Below are 21,854 nucleotides of genomic sequence, written 5' to 3'. Positions count from 1 at the left end.
CGGAGCCCGGCCGGGCCCCATGGGTGTAGGCCCGGCCACCAGGCGGTCACCAACGAGCCCCACCTCCAGGCCTGGCTCCAAAGGGGGGCACCAGTGACCCGCGTCCGGGCAAGGGAAACTGAGTTTCATTTATTTTATTCATCATAAAGGGTTCTTGAGCCCTGCTTTGTCTGGTCCCTCACCTCGGACTTGTTTGCCATGCGTGACCCTGCCAGGGGCATCAAGTCCCAGACAACTTAGCTCCTGGGATCATATATATATATATATATATATATATATATATATCACAGCGGGTACGTCATTGAAAAAACGTTGAGAACAACTGCTTTAACACAATACTGTATTGAGGTTGCATGTGACACCTTGATCGGAGCTCTCCATAACATACATAGCTTTTTCTATCTCAAAACTGAGAAACAAACGGACAAATGAACAAAAAGCTGACAGCTATATTGTTTACCTTAAAGGTGTATAGAAAATATGCATTATCTGTAGAACCCATCTGGCTTTTACTTTTCGGCAAAATACTACAACTTTTTTATACACCAATTATTGTTCTTGGTTTCTTGCGACTCTCGACTTGTCCCATCAGGGGACGCCACAGCGTGTCACTCGCATGATTTGTTTGTCATACTTTTCATACTGGATGCCTTTCTGACTTTTTTGTATCCTGGCTTGACACCTGCACTGCACGGGCATTGGGTCACTGGCCAGGAATAAAAGACCGATCGATCACAAAAAAAAAATCTAAATTATAGAAGGGCTGCAAGCAGGGGGAAACTCCTAAAAATGTGTTGATTTTAGTTCCTTTTCCGACAATGGTACTGAATTCATTCTTACAATGGAGGGAAAAAAAACCAATTCTAATACTGAACAGTCAAAGGAATTATTTCTCCCTGAAAATATAGTATGTTTACGCTCCAACATTTTCTCCAATTCTGTGCGGGTGGCGATGGGCGGAGACACTGTGTCAGCATCCTCAGTTTTGGATGACAGAGGCTGCTTTGCGTTTAATACAACGCGACGCCACGGTCATTAGCAATTATTTACCAACGCAAACAAGGTGCAACTTGAAACTGCGAGAACATTTTCGTGTGTTTTTTTTTTTTTTTTTTGTGCAAGTAGTGCATTACACGGAAGGCAAGTGAACGCACCAATATTTGAGATTAGTCAGGTTGACAGAGAAGGTCCGCAGCAGCTATACTGCACACACAAATCTACTCATTCAAACTACCGGACTACTGCTCATCATCTCGCAGGCTCTCATCGCGTCCGTAAAGGAGGATGGACTGGATAAACTGAGGTAAAAGCAATCCACTACATTGAATTGCCGCGCAAATGCGTGTGCCTACTGACCTAAACAGAGCTTGCACCACCAAGTTGTAGTCTCTGCCTTCCAACTCACTATAACAAGGGGGCGTCGTGAATCCAATTGTGAACTAAAATATGTGAAGGAGATGATGCTGTAGTCGGCTTTTCATATATCCTCATTCATTAATATGAAACGGGGAAAAAAAATTGGGGCCAATTTCCCTAATTGATCTACATTTTTGGAAAGAGCTGCCAATCACCTCCCCCGTTATTATTACATAGTTTTTGATCTTAATGTTTTAATAAGTTGCAATGGAGAATCTGGTCGCATGTTATTATCGGCGAATGGGGCGTCTGTCCGTGGCAGGATGCGTTTGTCTGTGCTATCGTGTCATATTCAGACGAATGTGCGCAAACGACCGAAGACCAAGTCTTGGAAATGCTCTGAGTAACGTTGTCCGCATACTCTGGTCATTTTTGTTTAATACCCAGCATTCAAGTGGATGTTTGGCTGCATTCAATTAACCTGATTGTGCTTGAGCACTTAATTTCCAACAACTTCTTTTTTTTGGGCCTCACTCAAAACCCCCATGCTGTGACCAGCATTGAATTGTTGTATGTCAGAACAAATTCTGAGTTATCAGGCATTTCTGATGATTATAATAAGAATTAAAACAGCTCATTTACATACCCACATAAGGACACTCTCAGGTATGATATACAGTAGATGCCTGATGAATGTCTTTTAACATGCCAATGTTTGTCATTATTATGATAAGATCACATTTAAGGGGTTTCATAATTTCCCCCTTGCACATCTTTCATTAATTCAGAGATGTTTAGTGATGAGAGATGTGACTGAGCATTAGTGTAATGTATTTGCCTTGTTAAAAAATCCTGAACTGCATCAACTAGGGAAAGGAGGTGAATATCCATGGCAGAAATCCAACAGAATGTGTTGATTTTGTTAAAATTGCTTTTAACCCAGATGGCTCTATCTTCGGGCTTTCATCATCCTCAGCCCGTGTCACTATTGGCCCATCTTAAAGGTTAAAATGTCATTTTGTTGTGGCACTGATATGACTTAAGGCTAGGTTCACCCTGGAGTACTTTAATGTGTTAATTTATTGAGAAAGATAGTCCCCGAAGAAGATGTGGTATTTGAAATTGTCAGTTCTGTGGCATCATAACTCATTCAGATTTGAGTACGCAATAAAAGCCGGTTAATGTCAGCTGCATTGTGAGTATTATGTGAGCATGCCCTTACAAGTCATGGTGCCCCCAGGGTATGACTCCCTTATTTGAGCATCATTTGTACACCAAAAGCATCTTCATATGTTGCTAGTCTTTGGCTTTCATATTGAATTCAGAAGCATGCTTGTTTCAGATTCAAGATGCATTATTAGTAGTTGTCTTCACATGACATGACATAGTGTTTCTACCACTACTGTGAACTCAATTTCATATGTTCCCTTTTAGACTGGAATCATGATACGGTATTGGATATTTAACATCATGTTCCTTCATTAGATTATTAAAAATTACAGTCATGAATTCGTTTTTTTTTTAATTTATTTATATTTTTTCTCATGGAAGACAATTTCAGAGCTCTTGCATATCAAGGCATTTTTTTCCCCTTGGATACATCATATGCAAAAGAACATTTTCCAGTACATTTTCCATGTGGAAGGAAACACTTTTTTCCCGACAAATATTCAGTTTTGCCTTGCACCGTTAATCATTGACAATCAAATCAAATGATTAACAGCCACCAAAAACATGGTTTTATAATATTCAATTTTAAACATCTTTTTTTCTAGAATATCTATGAAATACTGTTTATAGGAGTCATATCTTCAATCAACCTGTGTTTCACATCCGTCCCCGCTGCACTGGAGTGTACTTGTCATGAATGACTCGAGAGGCAATATGGGTACTAAAACAAGCCCAGTGTTGGTGCTCCTGGACTTAAATGCATAGATAAGCAGAGATGGATTTCCCTAAAGCAGCAATGGAACGGTTCTTTTGAACTTTAATGTGCAATCCACTTGGGAATGTCATTGCGAGGCACACCATCCACAGTTTCTGTGATGCACAGCTTTAGGTTGCTACATGTCTCCTGATGACCCAGTAGAATCGGATGCCTTCATTCGATGTAGTTTCCCACAGGTTTTAATGATCAGTCCATCCATCCATGCATTTTGTGATCCGCTTCATCCTCACAAGGGTCATGCTGGAGCCTATCCCAGCTATCTTCGGGCAGTAGGCGGGGTTCACCCTGAACCGGTTGCCAGCCAATCGCAGAGGTTTTAATGATCAGTTCTGACACAAATTACTTACTCTCTCATAGTTGACTCAAATCAATGCATTAAGTCGCATGTAGAAAACATATTTAAAATACCAGGTTTTGTCTCAACGTTGCCAGAATTCGGTCATGTTTAGAATTCGGTCATGTTTATCTCATGGCTATCCACAGACCTTAATTTCACACGTTTACTGTATCACATTCAAGCTCGATGACTGTAATGCTCTGCTTTCTGAGCTCCGAAAAAATAATTTACCACACAATTACTTGAACATTCAGCAGCCCCTGTGCTGACTAAAACCAGAAAGAGGGATTCTCTGCAGGTTTCTGCATCAGCTGGCTGTTGGCTTCGGAATTGATTTTAGGATCCTTTTAATGCTTCTTATAGTTCCTAATGGTCCTGGCTGCCTTAATTACAGACCTCCTTTTACTGTATGATTCTGGCTTTTCGATAATTTCTCAAGTGAGAACCAAAGCTCATTTTTCAGATAATCGAGCCAACAACCAAGGAACAACGTTCGTAAGACATAAGTGCTGCCCAGAACATTAATACTGTATTTTCGTTTCGTTTCGTTTGTTTATTGAACATAAAAACATATACAGTAATAACTTGACAGAAAGTAAGGTAAGTAAAATAGTAAAAAGGAAAGAGAAATCAGTCATCATTCAACACAATTATTATGTTCAAGGGAGTAGGAAGAAGTAAAAAACGTATCTAGTCCTACCCCGTGTTATGTGTTTATATATCATTTTGAAATTTGAAAAGCAAAGCCAAAAACCCCACAACTGCCTCTTAAATCTGGCCTCTTCGTTCAAGTTTGCTTGATAGCTATCTATCTATCTATCTATCTATCTATCTATCTATCTATCTATCTATCTATCTATCTATCTATCTATCTATCTATCTGTCTATCTATCTATCTATCTATCTGCCTGCTTTTTTTTCTTCCTGTCTAATATTCGTTGTATTTCGACTCACTTTTTTCTGTTTTATTCTGTCCTTATCATATTTCGATCCTTCCTCTTTTATGTAGTTTTGTTTTTGTTTTTTAATGTGAAATATTCACATGTTAAATTCCTCTGGTGTATTTTAAAATGTGTTGATAGTTCTGTAATGTACAAAGTTGTTGTGTTAATAGAAAAAAAAACAGACTCTCATTTTTCTTTGTTCTTTAGCCATCTTTTATTCATGTGAGCTTTACTCTGCCTCTAGTGTTTCCTCATCAGTGGTGTTCCCTGACAATTGTATCATCATACTGTCAGTCATACAGTCATGCTGCTGTGTGTATGCGCAAGGGAGCAGCCAAGGAATAACGAATGGCTCTAGGCCCCACATCATCAGTGCCACAAATTTAAAATACTATTTTCCAAGGCCCCTGATAGTCTTCTTCTCTTTACAGTTGCCGATTTGCGCATGTGTGTGTTATGTGTGTGTCTTTTGACCCTGCTTCTTATTGTGGAAAAGCACATCATGATGCAATATTCTTATCAGAGGTGCTTTATGAATGAATGTATTTATTTGATTAGATGAAAGAGGCCGTTATTAGCCTTACAAATTCTTCTGTTAAGTTGGAGACGGACATGATGCAGCCTTTTTATTCGTTGACAGAGAGTTTATATTATCCCATTACAATGGGAATGGAATATTCTACTCTCTCATGTTGGTGCTTTCTCTTGTGTCAATTTAATTTTTGTTCCTATCTCATAATGTAAGGCAAGGGAAGTAATATTTTCCTAAGTGCTCCCTCACTGTCACTTATCATTGACATACCTGCCAGTTGAACCACAGTCTGATGGTCTTATGGCACGTTGTGTTAATGTTGTTGTTGTTGTTGTTTTTTTTTTTTAATTACATTACATTGCAATTTGGAAAGTTTCGCTTTTTTTTTGGCACAAGAACTGGCCTCACAACCAGTTTCTCTGACTTGGGAGCCTGGCTGTGCGAAGAGCCGCCATTTTCAATCCCCACGGCAAGAGTGCACTGTCTGAATCATTACCATGTCAAAGCCAAATGGTTGGCAGTTCTGCATTCACTTTTGCAGTTTGCGGCCTTATTTTGTTCCATTTCATTATGTAATTGCACTGCATTTGTTATTTCTTGTTTATACTTTCAGAAACATGTTTTTCAAAAAATATATAACTACTACAACGACAGAAATTACAATTAAAATATACAGTATATTTGTGAAACACACTGTGTATGTGTATCCGGTGATGACCGACTTCGTTGCGTTCAAGAATAGTGGCGATGCACAGCAGAATTTCTTGTATTGGTTGCATTTAATTGTCTCAATCACAAAACCTTAAGACAACAGCAAAAACAATGTCCCCCAACACAAATTATATGGCACAGCAATGTATTAAAATATACAAACGTGTAAATGAAATCAAAAGTTTGTCCAACTCTAAAGATGCTGACCTCCCCATGGACATCAAGAGAAAAAGGGAAGGGTCAAAGGCGTGAGAACAATTTAAAAGAGGCAGTGTCACATTCATTATTATTGAGTGGGGCAAGACGTAAATATGTTTGTTTCAACTTTTGATAATGGAAGATATAATAAAAGGACATGTCAGGCATTTATCATTTCACAGATGTTGTGTAATTATAACGCAGGACAAGTATTTCCAAGTTTTTTACCGGCCCTGTTACATTTTATATGTACGCTACACCAAAACAGATTTGGTCATCATTACTGATCAAAATGCGATCGGCAAGTAGCACAAACTAACCAAAACATCAAAATAAATGGGAAGGTCACAGTAAAGCACAACTAATTGTAGAGGATTTCCATCAAATATTGTGATCCATCGGAGAAGTTTTGACCATGTTCTTGTTCCTTGTCCGCTATAAAGGAGACTATTAGAACCCCACCTTTGCATATCACTATAAATATTATGCTCTACAATGTAAGCAGCTGTTAATGTTATTCATATTACAGTTATATTATAGTTTCTTGTTCAGTGTAGCATTTCATTAGCAAGTTTGCAAGGGGGTTGTTAGGCAGCATTATTAAGACAGGAATGCTATTATGCAGTTGCCATTTCATTTAGAAAAGATATTATTTGCCTTACACCCCTAAGTACATACAGTAATATCTGAAGTGTTAGTCTTGGGCTTAATGAATATCATATACATATGGAACAAAAATGATAGTTTTTATATACTCTTTTTTTTTTTTGTTATTGCATGAGCATACATCCAGTGTTGGGAAAGTACATTTTCTACGCAAACCAGTTCAAAGTCTAGCTCACAAATATTAACATGTAGTTCAGTTTGTAGTTCATAATTGAAATGTTTTTGAACAAGTTAATCGTTCCTAAAATGAACTACAGTAGTTCATAGTTCTTTTTTTTTTCCCTCCATTGTGTTTCTGTCACCCTCTGGCATACTGGCATTTCCCCATTGTTTCAATCCATCCACACTAGTATCCAGGTGGCGCTCTCACCGTACAATCTCAAAAAGATGAGGAAGATTGTATTGCGTGAATTACCTTTTCTTTTTTTCATAAATCACAACAAAAAAAGGACAATGGTTTTGAATGTACAAACACAATGTGCCACAGGTAAGAAACTACGGCTGTACCTGAAAGTGCACCGTTCAATGTGGGATACGTTAAAAGTAATGTTATATTTTCACTTTTCATTTTTTTGTCTGAGAGATGACAGCAGAGCCGCTACTATATGCCGTGAATGTTTTTAGGATGGGAAGTCACCTGCACATGCCTCAAAAGGCTAGCAGGGTGCTTTATATTAATGTGCCATTTCAGGTTAGCTGTTGACGTAATTGAAGTCCTTGTGTGCTTTTTCAAACCGACTAGGCCGGGGGTCTGCAACACGCGGCTCCAGAGCCACATGCGGCTCTTTGGCGACATCTAGTGGCTCCCTGGAGCTTTATAAAAAATGTTTGAAAATGGAAAAAGATTTTGATAGTTGGCTAATATAGCTCAAATAGATATAGATACATGTTGCAGCTCCGAAAAAGGAGAGCTGTGGTGTTGGTTTTTTTAAAACGTACACTTTATTTATGCTTTTAACAGTCTCGACAAACACAGTCTGTGTCCGACTCCGTGCCTTCTCTCTTCTCATTCGACTCGAGAGGCGTTCAAAGACAACCTCCGAAAAACGTAAATTCATGATCACTTCACTGACACTAATAAAGCAAAAATAACGCACCAAAACAAAAAATCAAGCAAGGAAATCACAAAATAAATTCTATGGGGGCGTTTGTGAACACACAACAAAGGAATGAATAACAAACAATTCTGAGACAGTCCAGTCTCCTACATACATACAGCATGTGTTTACCTGCCCTCCCTCCAAACACGAACTGCGTTTTAATAACGCATGCAGCATGCTACTGTTGGTGGCCGGGTTTGCCAAATAATGGCTTTTTACGCCTAATTAAGACTTGATTACAGTGTGTTTAGCCGGGTTGTCTGCAGAGAAAACTTCAACAGAAATAAACTGCCGTTCAAAAACCCTTCATTGGCACCAGAATGAGCTCATTTATAAAAATGTTCACAAACCAAAAATACACTACTTTCAGTTCACATCCGCCCAAAATAAGAACAAGTTAATGAACTTTCATACATTGAACTCATTAATTTCGAACATTGCTGAAATCAAAGGTCTATCCATAAACAAAAGACCTAAGTCTCGTAAGTATTGTTCACAAATCTGTATAATTTTGTTTTTGTTATCCATTACCATTTTCAGAGATAATCCAGCCATCATGCATGCATTGCATATCAAGATGCACGTCGCACAGTGCAATATGTCTCATTTGCATAGAGTTCATTATGTTGTTGATTTGTGGCCTTTGGAATGTTGGTCCACTCCTCTTCATGGCTCGGCAAAGTTGCTGGATTTTGGCAGGAATTTGCACACGTTCTCGTATGCGCTTATCCAGAGCATCCCAAACACGCTGAAGGGGCGACAATGAGTATGCTGGCCATGCAAGAACTTTCAGCTTCCAGGAATTGTGTACAGATGCTTGCAACATGGGGCCGCACATTAACATGCTGCAACAGGAGGTTAATGTCACGCCATCTCTGTGCATTCAAAATGCCACCATTAAAATGTGCCAGTATTTATTGTCCATAACATATGCCTGCCATAGATGGTTTTGCAGGGTGGCAAAACGTGGCAGCTGTTAGCTCCACTAAATGCCTTGCAAATGTATTTGTCACCCCTTCTGTTGGCAAGGAATCTATCAAAGCTGAATTCAAAATGTCATTAGAAATATTCCTGATATTCGCTCCATAGTGTGTATCAACATATTAATCACCATTTTTGAATTCACTCCCACTCTGACCCTTCCTTTGAAGAAGAAATTGGTTGCATCCTACTCCGTCACCAATTAAAGAAAAAAATCAAGTGCATTTTACCTTCACTGTCCCAGGCTGATCACAGAGAATGAGGTGCCACGACAGGGGTAACATTGTCCAGCTTTCATGGTGCTTTGCTGCTTGGCTATACGAATCAATATTGGAAAGCAATACATTGTAACGGGAGACGTTAGTCAGTCAACTCACGTTTATTTACAACAAAGCACAGCTCCTGCATGGCCAATGGCCAACGAGATGCTGAAACACAGACAGCGCACATGTTCAATGTCTCGTGCTCTCTCTCATTCCCACACTCACAAATTGAGTGATGTGTGTTTGTGAACTCGGAAATAGGAGCACTCCAAGAAACAGAACATGACATGTTTGTCGCAACCCCTGAATGTCAATACATAATAAAATGCTGGTCACCTAACCCATGACAATATACTACACTACTATGCAAAAAAATATATACATATATTCCTAATTTTTTGCGTGCGTGCATGTGTGTGTCGAGAGCTTTGTAACCTCCACCCTCCTACCTGAACTTCCTGCCATCCCTTCGCCACTCCAGGTAAAATTGTTTAGATCTGCCACTGGCACTTGCCCATTCCGATGTTGATACCAACAAACCACTCGCTGCTCTCTGCCCTGAACAGTGAACAGCGGGATTCATCTGTGAAGATGCAGGCTCCATTGAACGCCTGCGTTTGCCCACACAAGTCAGATCCGATAATGAACAGTCAGGTCGAGACCCCAAGGAGGACAACGAGCATGCAGATGAGCCTGCTTCCATTTGATAGTAATGTCACAGTGTATGCAGAAATTCTTTGGTTATGCAAACTAATTGTTGCAGCAGCTGGTCTGAGACAGAGGTAATAATGCTTGATGTGGAGGTCCTGGGTAGTGTGGTTGCAGCTGGTCTGCGGATGTGAGGCCGGTTGGATATTCTGCTAAAATCTTTGAAACACAATTTTATTCCGGTTTACAAACCACATGCATCCAGTAGATGCTTGTAACTTTGGTTATGGTGCATGTATGAGATCGTTTGTGTTATTCTCATCATGGATAAGATGTGTTTGTGCCAAACTGAAATGGCTTGTGATAGTGAGCAGTCATGGAAGAAGCAACCGAGAGTGAATGCCCCTTTGTGGGTTTGACACCTGCAGAGCTCAGTCTCCTGATCTTAAAGTGATTAAGATGCTCCTCCAAGCTCCCTGGCCCTCTTGCTGCACACCCTCTTGGCTACCCACTCTGGCACATCTCTGTTGTCTTGGCACTTGTTCCACATTGCTCCTTTTGCTAAGGAGATAACTCAGGTCTTTGTCTGCGATGGAGCAACATAATGACGATTGAACTGCAGTAAAATTCAATGAATAAGGCAATAAGGTGAGAAGTACCTTTTAAGTTTGAATTTCCCCAAATCCTGTAAAATACTCCTCATACTCGTTGTTTGAACCATTATCATACATGACCATGCCATGATGAGAGCTGATGTATGTCACACCTTTTGCGATCTTCACTAACCATGACAATGATCGTTCAAAGTCGGCCGAATTCTTGCCACAATCAAAAGATTAACTCTGTATGTGTCTCACGCCTCTTTTCCTTTGCCTCTGTGTTACACTTTGATGGAAAGGACAGAGGAAAACTTACCATGGAATAAGTGGATGGATATTCTAATCAGAAAAGACCGAGCACTTTTGCCAATGCTGTTTCAGTGCCATGTTTACTCGGAGATGATCGCCAGTAATCAGGTGGATGACCGAGGTGAAGTGTTGGCTATGTTAGCTGTTTAGCATTTTGATTTGGTTGGCTGTTACTTCCATTTTTTCTGTTCAATTGCTGTTGTCTTTGTGGGATTTCCAGCCAACTTCAAGCAGCTTTTTATTCATTTGGATATTCTATGGCAAGCGGACAAAATTGTTGGTGATCTTCTGAAAGAAAGCCCAATCATGGTCATTGGAAAGAAATACACAAATGCAAACTGCACGCAGATCCACATAGCACATACTGAGCTCCCCATTACATCCAAGTCTGGCAGCAACAATATCGTAAGATTTGTTTTAGTCAGAGTCGAAAAATTATGATTCGGCCATCGCTGTTCCATGCTCACTCAGCTCCCGATTTGATTCAAAACCGATTCGATCACATTTGTACACAATGTGTTCAGGAGCCAAAAAGTGCAGCTCCTTGTCAGAAAGTTTGGTTTAAACCACTGGGTCTAAACACACAGCTAAAAATAAGCAAGAGTGACAAAGAACAAAAACAAAACATCGGACTGGTCTGAAGTGGCCTCCTGTGAGCTACTATCTAAATCAGGGGTGCCCAAACCTTTTGGACCGAAGATCTACTTTTCAATCAACTAACCTCCCAGGATCTACCCTTACCGGAACGCGTGCGCGCGTGCATGCACGCCATGAGAAACAGCCTGAAACTGAGGCATGCGATGCACTTTTGCAGCCTATTAACTATCGTAGCTCACACGTACCATTTTAAAGTCCTTCCCTCGGCCCTCCTAGATTTCTATTCTTTGCCCGTGCCCTCGGTGAATTGTACACGAAGGAAACTCTGAATGAGAATAATGACGATAAAAGATAGAGCGCAACAGCTCTGATCACAAGCTGCAATTGCAGACTGCTGAGCGCTAACAACTTCCGGTGACGTAATCACGCGGCATCGTAAATTCAAGATTTACCTGCTTTATTTTATTTTTTAAATCTTTTTTTGTGAAAATGAGACTGATAGGATGATTAGGGTGCAGCGTACATTAACACAAAAAATATATTACTAACATGCACAAAGACACACAAATGGTTGTTTTGTTTTTTTTCTCCTCGACACTCCTCGGATCGACTTGGGACCAGTCTTAGATCTACCGGTAGATCAGGATCGACGTAATGGGCCCCCCTGATCTAAATCCTATTGAACATACTGTATGTGCCAAGAGAAGAATGTCATCTGGAGGAAGCACCCTTCAAACCTGAGACAAGTTAAACGTGCCATCGTTTTTGTCCAGGCCAGTTTTATTATTTTTATTATTTTTCGACATAACTAAGATTAAAAATGAAAATATGCCTTGATGTTTGTGAGTTAATTTCAGTTATTGATTATTTTTCATCAGTTTCAAGTTAATTTTGTGACCATTGTGACTATTGCTTTCTTTAATGAGCGAGTACTTATCATTTATCAAATACTGTATTGTCTGTTTTGCTCACAGGTCTACATCATGATCCGGTGATTGTTTTTTTTTTTCTTCACCTCACCTGTCATTTTGGCTTTGTTTAGACACAACACTCAATGAATACATGATTTCCTCTCCTGAATGTGTGCCCTGTTCTTATGCTAGACACTATGCTAAATATGCAATAGCACGTTGGGTTTAGAGTATTTGTTGGCTGCAACTGTAGATACACGGACTAATAGGACCTGTCTTTTTGCTCATCTTTTATCATGCTTACACTCCATACTTTGCATCCCTATGCCCCTCCCCTCCACCCCGAGACTTGGCTCCGTGTGCCACAGGAGGATTAAGCAGGCCTCGACATTCTGGTGTGCCTTGATTATGTCCAGGGATAAGAGCTGCTTAATTGTAATCACTGGAGCCGTACTATGCAACGTAAACATGGGAATAGACCACACACTTTAGATAAATATACAAACATGGGGGGTGTGGAGAAATCTTTCAAACTATTTAATGATGTTTTATGTGTTAACTGAGCTGTAATGCAGTGATTTTGCAGATCAGGGTACAGAAATAATGAATGGAGCAGGTTTTCTATTGCTTTTAATATTGCACCGATGGCGTGTTCGTAGGTGGTGAGATTACAGGACACGGCAACACCAATGTTCCTATAAAAAGAAAAGAAAAAGTCTTTTCGGCATACTATTCCGCTTGACTGTTTGCAATTTGATGTGATTCTTGACTGATTGCGGAGTCTGCGATCAGTCAACTCAAATTAGTTCTCCTTTTCTCTCGGCGTGACATTTGACTAGATTCTTTACTTTTCACTCTCCTTCCCATCACACTCTGTTCAGATTTGCTCTGTTAAAAGTCCAGATGGATGGCTATATCATGTCCAAAAGGTCAAATGGGGATGATGTAAGAGGCGTTCTAGCGGAATAGGTTTGCCATCTGGCTTTTTAGTTGTCAGATGTGGGGTCACGGCTCAGGTGACCTGTCCTTGGTGCAACACTGAATGCCCTTTGTCTCACACTTCTTCCATGTGGATGTTGAAGTCACAGTTTTCGGAAAGGTTTGCTCCATGCTTGCCGCTACAGTTTTGAAATGTCATTTCTTATTTAGGTGTGGTCAATTGACAGTGGCACATGCACATTTTCTGCCAAAAGACATAATTAGAAGAACTTAGTTTATGATACAATGATTTCAAAACAAGGAATGAACAAGTTTATGTTTCATTGTTGAAGCAGCTTTATTGATTGACTGTATTTGATTTATTCATACAGCATTGTTCATACAGAAGGCAACTCAATGTGCTTCGCACAAGCAAAGACCCAACACCTACAAGCATATACAAGCGCAACAGTTAATGACATACAGGAGCAGAACAGAGAAAACAAAAGTAGGTTACTTTTCAGCCAAGTTGGACTACTGGTTATTTTACTAATTACGGACATCAACAACCACGCTTAAAATAAAAATGACACCTGCTTTCACCACTTGGAAGTACGTTTTTAACAGTGACATTCAAGAATAAAGTTTATTTTTACTAAAAATGAAATGAAGACAACCTTTTTGACTCACTATAAAAAAAATTATATTAATAAAAAAAAATATGGAGGCTTTTCTGGATTTCACTTAAAATAAATGGGTTACTTGTTGTTTCTCTTGCTCAAAGTCAGCTGCAGTGGGCCCCAGCACACCCGTGACCCCAGTGGGTGAAGTTATAGAGTATAGAAGATGGATGGATCGGTGAAAATATGTGCCTTGGCTCAATAAAGGTTGGAAAACACTGGCCTTAGCTGAAGTTGATCTCTCAGGCAGCAGGTCATGTCAGAGTTGTATTGAAGGAGATTCTGGAGTATTAGAACTCATGCACGTATGAAACAAAACGTTTATTTTCTCTGCGTACAGTACTTGTTGTTGTGGCCAAGATAATTTATGTGGGGGTCATGCGAGAAGACCTCTTAAAGAGGCTGTCAAATAAAGACAGGAAAATGTTTTCCTCCCCTCCTTAAGAGCTGGCAGGAGATATAAAGGGACTCTGTCAGAAAATGAATGTGGCGGAGAAGATGCCAGCGTATTCATCAATGCGGGCCTTTATGTGTGGGAGGCTTTTTGATGAGCTGCTATGGCTCCCACTGCATTGGTCTTCTGTTGTGGTTAAAAGCCAGGAGCTTTGCCCAGCTGGGACACAGCTAGGGTATATGCAAGCTGTCTTTCCTGCATATCTTACTTACCATGACCTGCAGACAAACAAGTGACCCACAGTATGTGCGTTGAATAACACAGTGAGTCCACTAATGTTTCACTTTAAGGAAGCTTTTGATCCCGATCTCTGTCGTTGTTGCTGGTGTTGGTTTCAATAGCCACTTAACTTTGTCTTTTGTACTTTTGTTCATTTGTAAAAGTTTGTGGACCTTCTTTTACAGCTCTTAAAATGCTTCTGTGATCAACTGCTGCTATTTTCCCCCCTCTACCTCTTCAACATCTCTTACTTGGTACAACAGCCAGTGGTTTCTTTCTTCTTCAACAGATGTAAATGGGTGTATAGTTACGGCCAATGGCTGTGCAATCCCTTTGATTTTTCCATCTTGCATCAGATTTCGTGAAGGAGGACCTTTCATGAAGGACTACAGAAAAAATGAAACGAGAGGTTGACACCAGAGAATGTGAACAATTCTAAGTTGAACAACGGCTCGAAATGAATTGTAGATGATTTGATAATCCATTTGTTGTTGATTCATCGGTTCATTTTGACAACTCATCATAAACTGTTACATACAAAGTTTAAGCATGAAGGTCTGAGGAGTCTTTGAGGTAAGAGAACTTAGTATTTATTAAAAGAGTGTCGGCAATGCAGTTTTCTGTGATATGACCACACCTTGGCAGTGCTTTTTTTAGTACGGGATAATGTGTTACTGGACTGTGTAGTAAAATACCCTGGGTATTTTAATATGATATTCTATTAGGTGCGCAGGCGGCCCGGTGGACCAGTGGTCAGCACGTCGACCTCACAGTGCAGAGGTCGTGGGTTCGATACCGGTTCCGGCTTTCCTGTGTGGAGTTTGCATGTTCTACCCGGGCCTGCGCGGGTTTTCTCTGGGTACTCCGGTTTCCTCCCACATTCCACAAACATGCATGGCAGGCTGATTTAACACGCAAAATTGTTCCTAGGTGTGAGTGTGAGCGTGGATGTTGTTCGTCACTGTGTGTCCTGTAATTCTGTGTGCCCTGCGATTGGCTGGCAACCGGTTCAGGGTGTCCCCCGCCTACTGCCTGAAGACGGTTGGGATAGGCTCCAGCACCCCCCGCGACCCTTGTGAGGAGAAAGCGGATCGAAAAAATGGGTGGATAGTAGATACGCTTATTCTTTTTTAACAATTGAGCAAGATGAGCAAGAAAGATCCACTAACGCTTTACCTGCTATGGATAACTGAAGTAAGTCATCCACGAGTTTAGTATCTTCAAGGCTGGGGTCAAACTACATTTAAGGGTCAGATTGGATAGGCTTAAATTGTGTGCGCACGTGAGCGTATGTGCATGCCTGGGTTTGTGTGTGTGTGTGTGTGTGTGTGTGTGTGTGTGTGTGTGTGTGTGTGTGTGTATGAGGAACCTGCGTTAAACATTGCACAACAGCCCTTTTTGTTGCTCTTTGTCATTCATGGCTCTGTTTTGTTCGCTGAGATCGGTGTCATTGACTCAAATTAAAATTAATAGTCAAATATCTAAACATCTCATTTTGTTTCACATTAATATAAATGAATCCTTAAAACTGCCATTTTAAATGTTTCAGGCAAGAATGGTCAGCTCTTGAATTGGCCTCAAATAATCTCTTGCCTCATTTTAACTGAGTCTGTTAAGCCGTCGTTTCCTGTCATTCCCGCTAGATACTACGCCGCTCACAAATAAGCCACCCTGGATGCACCATGGGGATTTAGAAAGTATATTACAGCACAGCAAAATCAATTGACTGACTGGCTGCAGCCAGCACAGATATCCAAATTTAGTCTGACACCAATTCCAAATTCCTGCTTTGTGCATGTTGCTACTCTTTGAATTTGCTCGCTGCAAGGTTGCCAATCTGCATCCAGCTGTTTGAGACAGGATATGAATATCTTAAGCAGCGCATAACAAATCAAGTACCCACCCCCAAAAGTATACAGCATATTCTGGCTATTGCAAAAACAAACAAACCAAACAAACAAAAAAAACCCACAGTTGTTTATCGAGTTCCTCTGCATTAATGAAAGAGTCTGCCGGCGCGAGCATGACTGAAGCCAGCACTACACTTCAATCTATATTTGTGTTGGAAAATCATGTGTGCAGTCCTCCCCCTTCATCTGCTCCCCCTTTTCAGTTCCATCATAATCTTCTCTTATTGGTCTCAGCCCATGGTTTCTTAAACCACTTTGTCTCCAGCAGCTGCTGAAGCTAAGTACAGAGAGGTATACAGAGATTAAAAGCGTCTTTGCAGCCCCCTCAAGGAATCCCACATGCGCCTCTACCTCCGGCTCCTGTTGTCTTTGATGCAGTATGGGTTCCAATTCATATCAGTCCTGCTTTTTGCTGGTGTGTTTCTACACATGCTAATCTATATACGCGCCTACTGTTGACATTGCTGTTGATTCATTCACCCAAAATAAAAGCTTGACCTGTTTTAAGATTCAAAGTGCTTGGGCGAACACGCGTTGGGAAGTGATGTATTTCACATGTACGGAAGGTAGACTTTCAGAAATAAGTAGTACAGTATCTTGAGATTCTCATCACATCATGTATAATCCCCCTTTGCCTTCATCTGTGAAAGACACGTGCCCGCCCCGCTAGGCTTCAAATTTGATCTCATACCGAGTGCGGTTTTGTATACTAGTGCAGAGAATGGATAAATCAGTGGATTTAGTCACCTAGTAACCCTACTCCGTGATGGATTGGTCGTGATGGCCAAGCTCAGGGGAATGCCTGCCACCAAACATTAGCTCTTTGCAATGAATGGTTGCAGTTGCTCATAATGATACACAGTCCGCTAAACAACAGTCCAATACATGACCTTGAAGTGTCATGCGTGGGTAAACGCCAGCGACCTGCACAACTGGAACTATGCAATGACTCCCCACTTGTTTGGATTCCTCTCATGCAACCTTCAAAATCAAAAACATGAATTCCTAGTATTTCACGATTTTTACTGCACTCATGCTTTTTACTCTTCTACAATATAATTAAGAAAAAATGTCATTTTACTCAACATAGATACACTGTTGTTGTCAAGAACTAGGGACAGGTGGTTTGAATTCAAATGCATGACTCGGCATTGGTGAGGGCAAAAACATTTAATCTAGGCGAAGGTCGGTACACGTGAGAGACAAAAATGATTAATTAAGCGTCAGGAAAAAAACAGGGTCGAAGGCAAAAAAAAAAAAAAAGATTCGGTGTACTATGACTTTGAGAAAACTGAGAAAAATATATACTGAGAAAATATATACCGCCGGTACAGGGCTTGATTGGGGATGTGAAACAAATGAGGGCAAAACAATCAGGGAGCAGGTGACACAGATGAAACAGAGTGCAGGCTGCAGATCATTACACGGAGTCACTCGCAGGCACAAATGCGCCCAAAAAAGACACCGATTGTGATAATGGACATGACAAAGTGACAGACATCATAAAGAAATGCAGCTATGGCTGTTGTCTACCACAGATCACAGTCTTCCCAATGGACACCGTATTAAATGGATAAGTTATGAATAATGTCAATTTCAAATGATCAAAACAAAAATATGCACAATTTCAAGCAAAGGTGGTGAAAACACACCTTAGTTCCTGATATAATAACAGATATTTGGGGTGAGTATTTAATAAACTAATTTGATATTTTGTATTGCTTCTGGAAAAAGAGAGGAAAAAAATGACCATAGAGTCAGTGGTTCCATTTCCGACTGTCTGCTGTCAAAGTGTCCTTGGGCAAGGCACGCACCCCTAAATTGACTCGTGGTCGGCACTGTAAATGAGAAACTGTTCTAAATTACCTCACCTGGTTAGACAAAATAAAATTATTTAATTATAACATCAAACAAAAAAGGTGGTTTTTTTTTTTTGTTTTTCAGGGTGGGCCTGAAATTGATTGATGGCATTTCTCTTCATTTCAATGGGGAAAATATATTTGATATATGAGTCAAAGTTACGAGCTTGGTCATATAACGAAATAAAATCTTAAGTAAATATACCACTGTGTGGCTGTGTTTTAGTTGTGTCTTTAGCTTGTGAAATTATTGGGGCATGGAAAAAAAATGGACTCCAAGTGCAGCAAAGAAAAAAAAAACGCAACTGTGGATGTGCTACCTTTAAAAGAAATAATTCAAGATATTTTTCTCCTTTCTTTGGGCCCTGTTGCAAATGAACCGTGAATTCGTACTGGGCCTAATCTGGAATGTGGGGGCACCAGTAGCATAAGAAGAAAAATCATTTCATCCTTTTTTTTTATATTGTTTTCATTTCTTTTTTTTCCCTCTCTTTTTTTTTTTTTGATGGGAAACAACCATCAGAGATTTTCATCATTCAAAGACCTAAATGGGTTTACTCCAATAGAATACAACAATTCTAATGCGAATACATAGAAAACAAGTAAGGTTTTGATCTTTGTGGCGAGCAGAGTAGAACCTCTAATGTAGACCTCATAAGAACATTTGAAGGAATTCATTGAAAAATGACATAAAATTAGTGAGTGAATATTATTTAAACCCCAAGGATTTTGTATTACTAGGATGTGGGGGGGCGGGGGGATGATGCCAGTATGCACTACATGTGAGTGACGTAGTAAGAACTGCTGCCCAAGAGTTGGAGATTAGTCAGTTTAGTGAAGAGAGCAAATTATATAACCAGATTACTGCCTAATTTACTCTTGCTCAGCCAAGTACGGGCATACACATTTTCAGTTTCATTTAAATACGAGCAACAAATGAACCGTGAATTCGTACTGGGCCTAATCTGGAATGTGGGGGCACCAGTAGCATAAGAAGAAAAATCATTTCATCCTTTTTTTTATATTGTTTTCATTTCTTTTTTTTCCCTCTCTTTTTTTTTTTTTTGATGGGAAACAACCATCAGAGATTTTCATCATTCAAAGACCTAAATGGGTTTACTCCAATAGAATACAACAATTCTAATGCGAATACATAGAAAACAAGTAAGGTTTTGATCTTTGTGGCGAGCAGAGTAGAACCTCTAATGTAGACCTCATAAGAACATTTGAAGGAATTCATTGAAAAATGACATAAAATTAGTGAGTGAATATTATTTAAACCCCAAGGATTTTGTATTACTAGGATGTGGGGGGGCGGGGGGATGATGCCAGTATGCACTACATGTGAGTGACGTAGTAAGAACTGCTGCCCAAGAGTTGGAGATTAGTCAGTTTAGTGAAGAGAGCAAATTATATAACCAGATTACTGCCTAATTTACTCTTGCTCAGCCAAGTACGGGCATACACATTTTCAGTTTCATTTAAATACGAGCAAGTGATTCCTTCACCCTTGGAGTTGTCACTCTCTTGTAAATTTTCTTTAATTTTAAACGACCCTTTTCATTCGTGAATTTACAGTATGCCAGGTCAAGTAGTGACTAATAGTCAAATGTTCAGCAGTGATGTCATCAACCAGTGAAAATACACACGCATACCCCTAAATGTTATTGTGCAACGCTGCTGCCTCTCTACATGCCCTGATTTAATTCTCCATGAATGGCCTTGCTAGTTAGTTCAATGAAAGTAAGCTAAGCTTGTTTGGCTGCTTTTGGAGTCTGGCCTTAACAATCCACAGAGGCCATGTGGCCATATGTCTTCATCACTCTGGCCTGGACAGTTGGACTGTGTCCATTGGTTGATAGGAGTGAAACACGCAAATATATCCCCTGTAGCAATTTATAGAATTAGAAACATATTTTCTTTTCTGTTTTGGATGAAAAAAAGAAGATCATGTACAGATTTCCAGTTGCAGGATATGATATTACATACAACAATGACTGGAGTATTATTTGGTGATCCCCTTTTTTTTCCAGTGTTGGTCTGCGACCTCGCATTCTCAGCTCCAAGCCTGTTTAGTTGCCTGTGTCCGGCTCCTGTTGACAAGTCGTTTAACAACGTTGACTCTGATTGTGCTCTCCTGTTTGCCCAGCAGCTATCAGTGTGTCCTGTCTGTTAATATTGAGGTCAGGATAAGCCACTATGCAGCGGTTTCTAGGACACAACACATATCTGGATGGCTGGGAAGTTGAAATCAAGCTGACACTCCTGGGGGGAAAGAGGGTATTTACGTGACACCCGCTAATTCCTCTAAATATATGTCCTTGCGGGTGTCACGATAGTCGACTTGTTAGCATGTCGGCCTCGCAGTGCAGAGATGTAGGGCTCAATTCCGGCTCCGGCCTTCCTGTGTGGAGTTTGCATGTTTTCCCCGTGCCTGCGTGGGTTTTCTCCGGGTACTCCGATTTCCGCTGAGGATAGTGTTGTGCAATTAATCAAATTGTAATCGAGATCGTGATTGTGGGTGCCACAAATATTAAATTAAAATATAAAAAATTTTGTCAGCCAACCACCAGGAGGGGAACACATGGTTACAGCTTTATTAAGCTGCCTAAATAATAAGTGAAGGCACTACAGCTGGGAGCCAAAAGTAATTTAGTGGACTTATGAGAGAGTCATGTAGAGAGAAGAAAGATCAGCGACAATTAGAAATGAGGAGCATCATGGTGAGATCCAGAGGGATCAAAATCCATTGTTTCAGATTCAGGGCAATTGACGTTAAACTAGATTATATAGCATTTTAATTCAATTAGCAATTGGTACATTTTCAAATCTTGGACGGTTTTTTTAATTCCAACATGATAATACAATGTTTCATGAAGTAGTGCAATAAAAATACAGATGTTTTCACTATCATGATGAATAATTGTGATTACAATATTGATCAAAATAATTGTGATAACTATTGTGTCCACGATCGTGCTAAATAGCATAACCTGTTATGGTCATGCGCAAGTTAGAGCAGTGGTTCTTAACCTTTTTAGAGGTACCGAACCCAACCAGTTAATATGCACATTCACCGAACACTTCATGAGTGAAAAATAAATATACATATTTTTTACAAATTAAAGCTATAAAAAACACATTTATTAAAAACAGAAAACAAGTTAATAACATTTCATGGGATAAGTGTACTGTTTTTTTTTTCTTTTTTTTTTAATTGAACGACGTACTATCACGACAGTCACACGTTGACTATTGAGCGAACTAAATTTCCCATAGCAGTGATTGGACAAGCAATGTCATGTGATCATCTGCAGCCAGTGATGGCCAAGCGTGCGTGTCATGACTAATTAAGATGTTGAGTCGCGTGTGTCTTACCGTCCATGGCAGAGGCTCCGTCGAACCCCTGAGACCAACTCACCGAACCCCTGGGGTTCCATCGAACCCAATTTAAGAACCACTGAGCTAGAGCCTATCCCAATCGACATTGGTCGCCAGTCAATCGCAGGACAAATGGGGCACGTACAACAACCAGTAATTCACATTTACATCTTTGGACAAATTGAGGTTGGCCCATAGTGTTAATCTAACATGCTTCTTTTTGAAACATGGTAAGGGGCCGGAGGGACTATGCTTGCTGTCAGAGTAGTCAAGCATCCTGGAACAAATTTATTTTATTGGTTAATACACTGGAATGTGAAGGCACAGATTTGT

The 21,854-nt window shown here is 40.1% G+C and overlaps 1 protein-coding gene across 1 annotated transcript in view; it reads left to right on the top strand.

Annotated features, from left to right (window-relative positions):
• The first annotated feature begins 978 nt into the window (after positions 1-978).
• Positions 979-21,854, top strand: part of arvcfb (ARVCF delta catenin family member b) — a 189,839-nt gene continuing 168,963 nt past the window's right edge. The window contains exon 1 of the mRNA XM_019885104.1: positions 979-1,303. The gene's annotated coding sequence lies outside the window, so the exon portion shown is untranslated. The remainder of the gene's footprint in view (positions 1,304-21,854) is intronic.

Source organism: Hippocampus comes, unplaced genomic scaffold (assembly GCF_001891065.2).
Source record: "Hippocampus comes isolate QL1 unplaced genomic scaffold, H_comes_QL1_v1.1 scaffold45, whole genome shotgun sequence".
NCBI classification, from domain to species: domain Eukaryota; kingdom Metazoa; phylum Chordata; class Actinopteri; order Syngnathiformes; family Syngnathidae; genus Hippocampus; species Hippocampus comes.
Note: the sequence above shows the minus strand (reverse complement) of the source record. Positions and strands in the feature narration are given on the sequence as shown.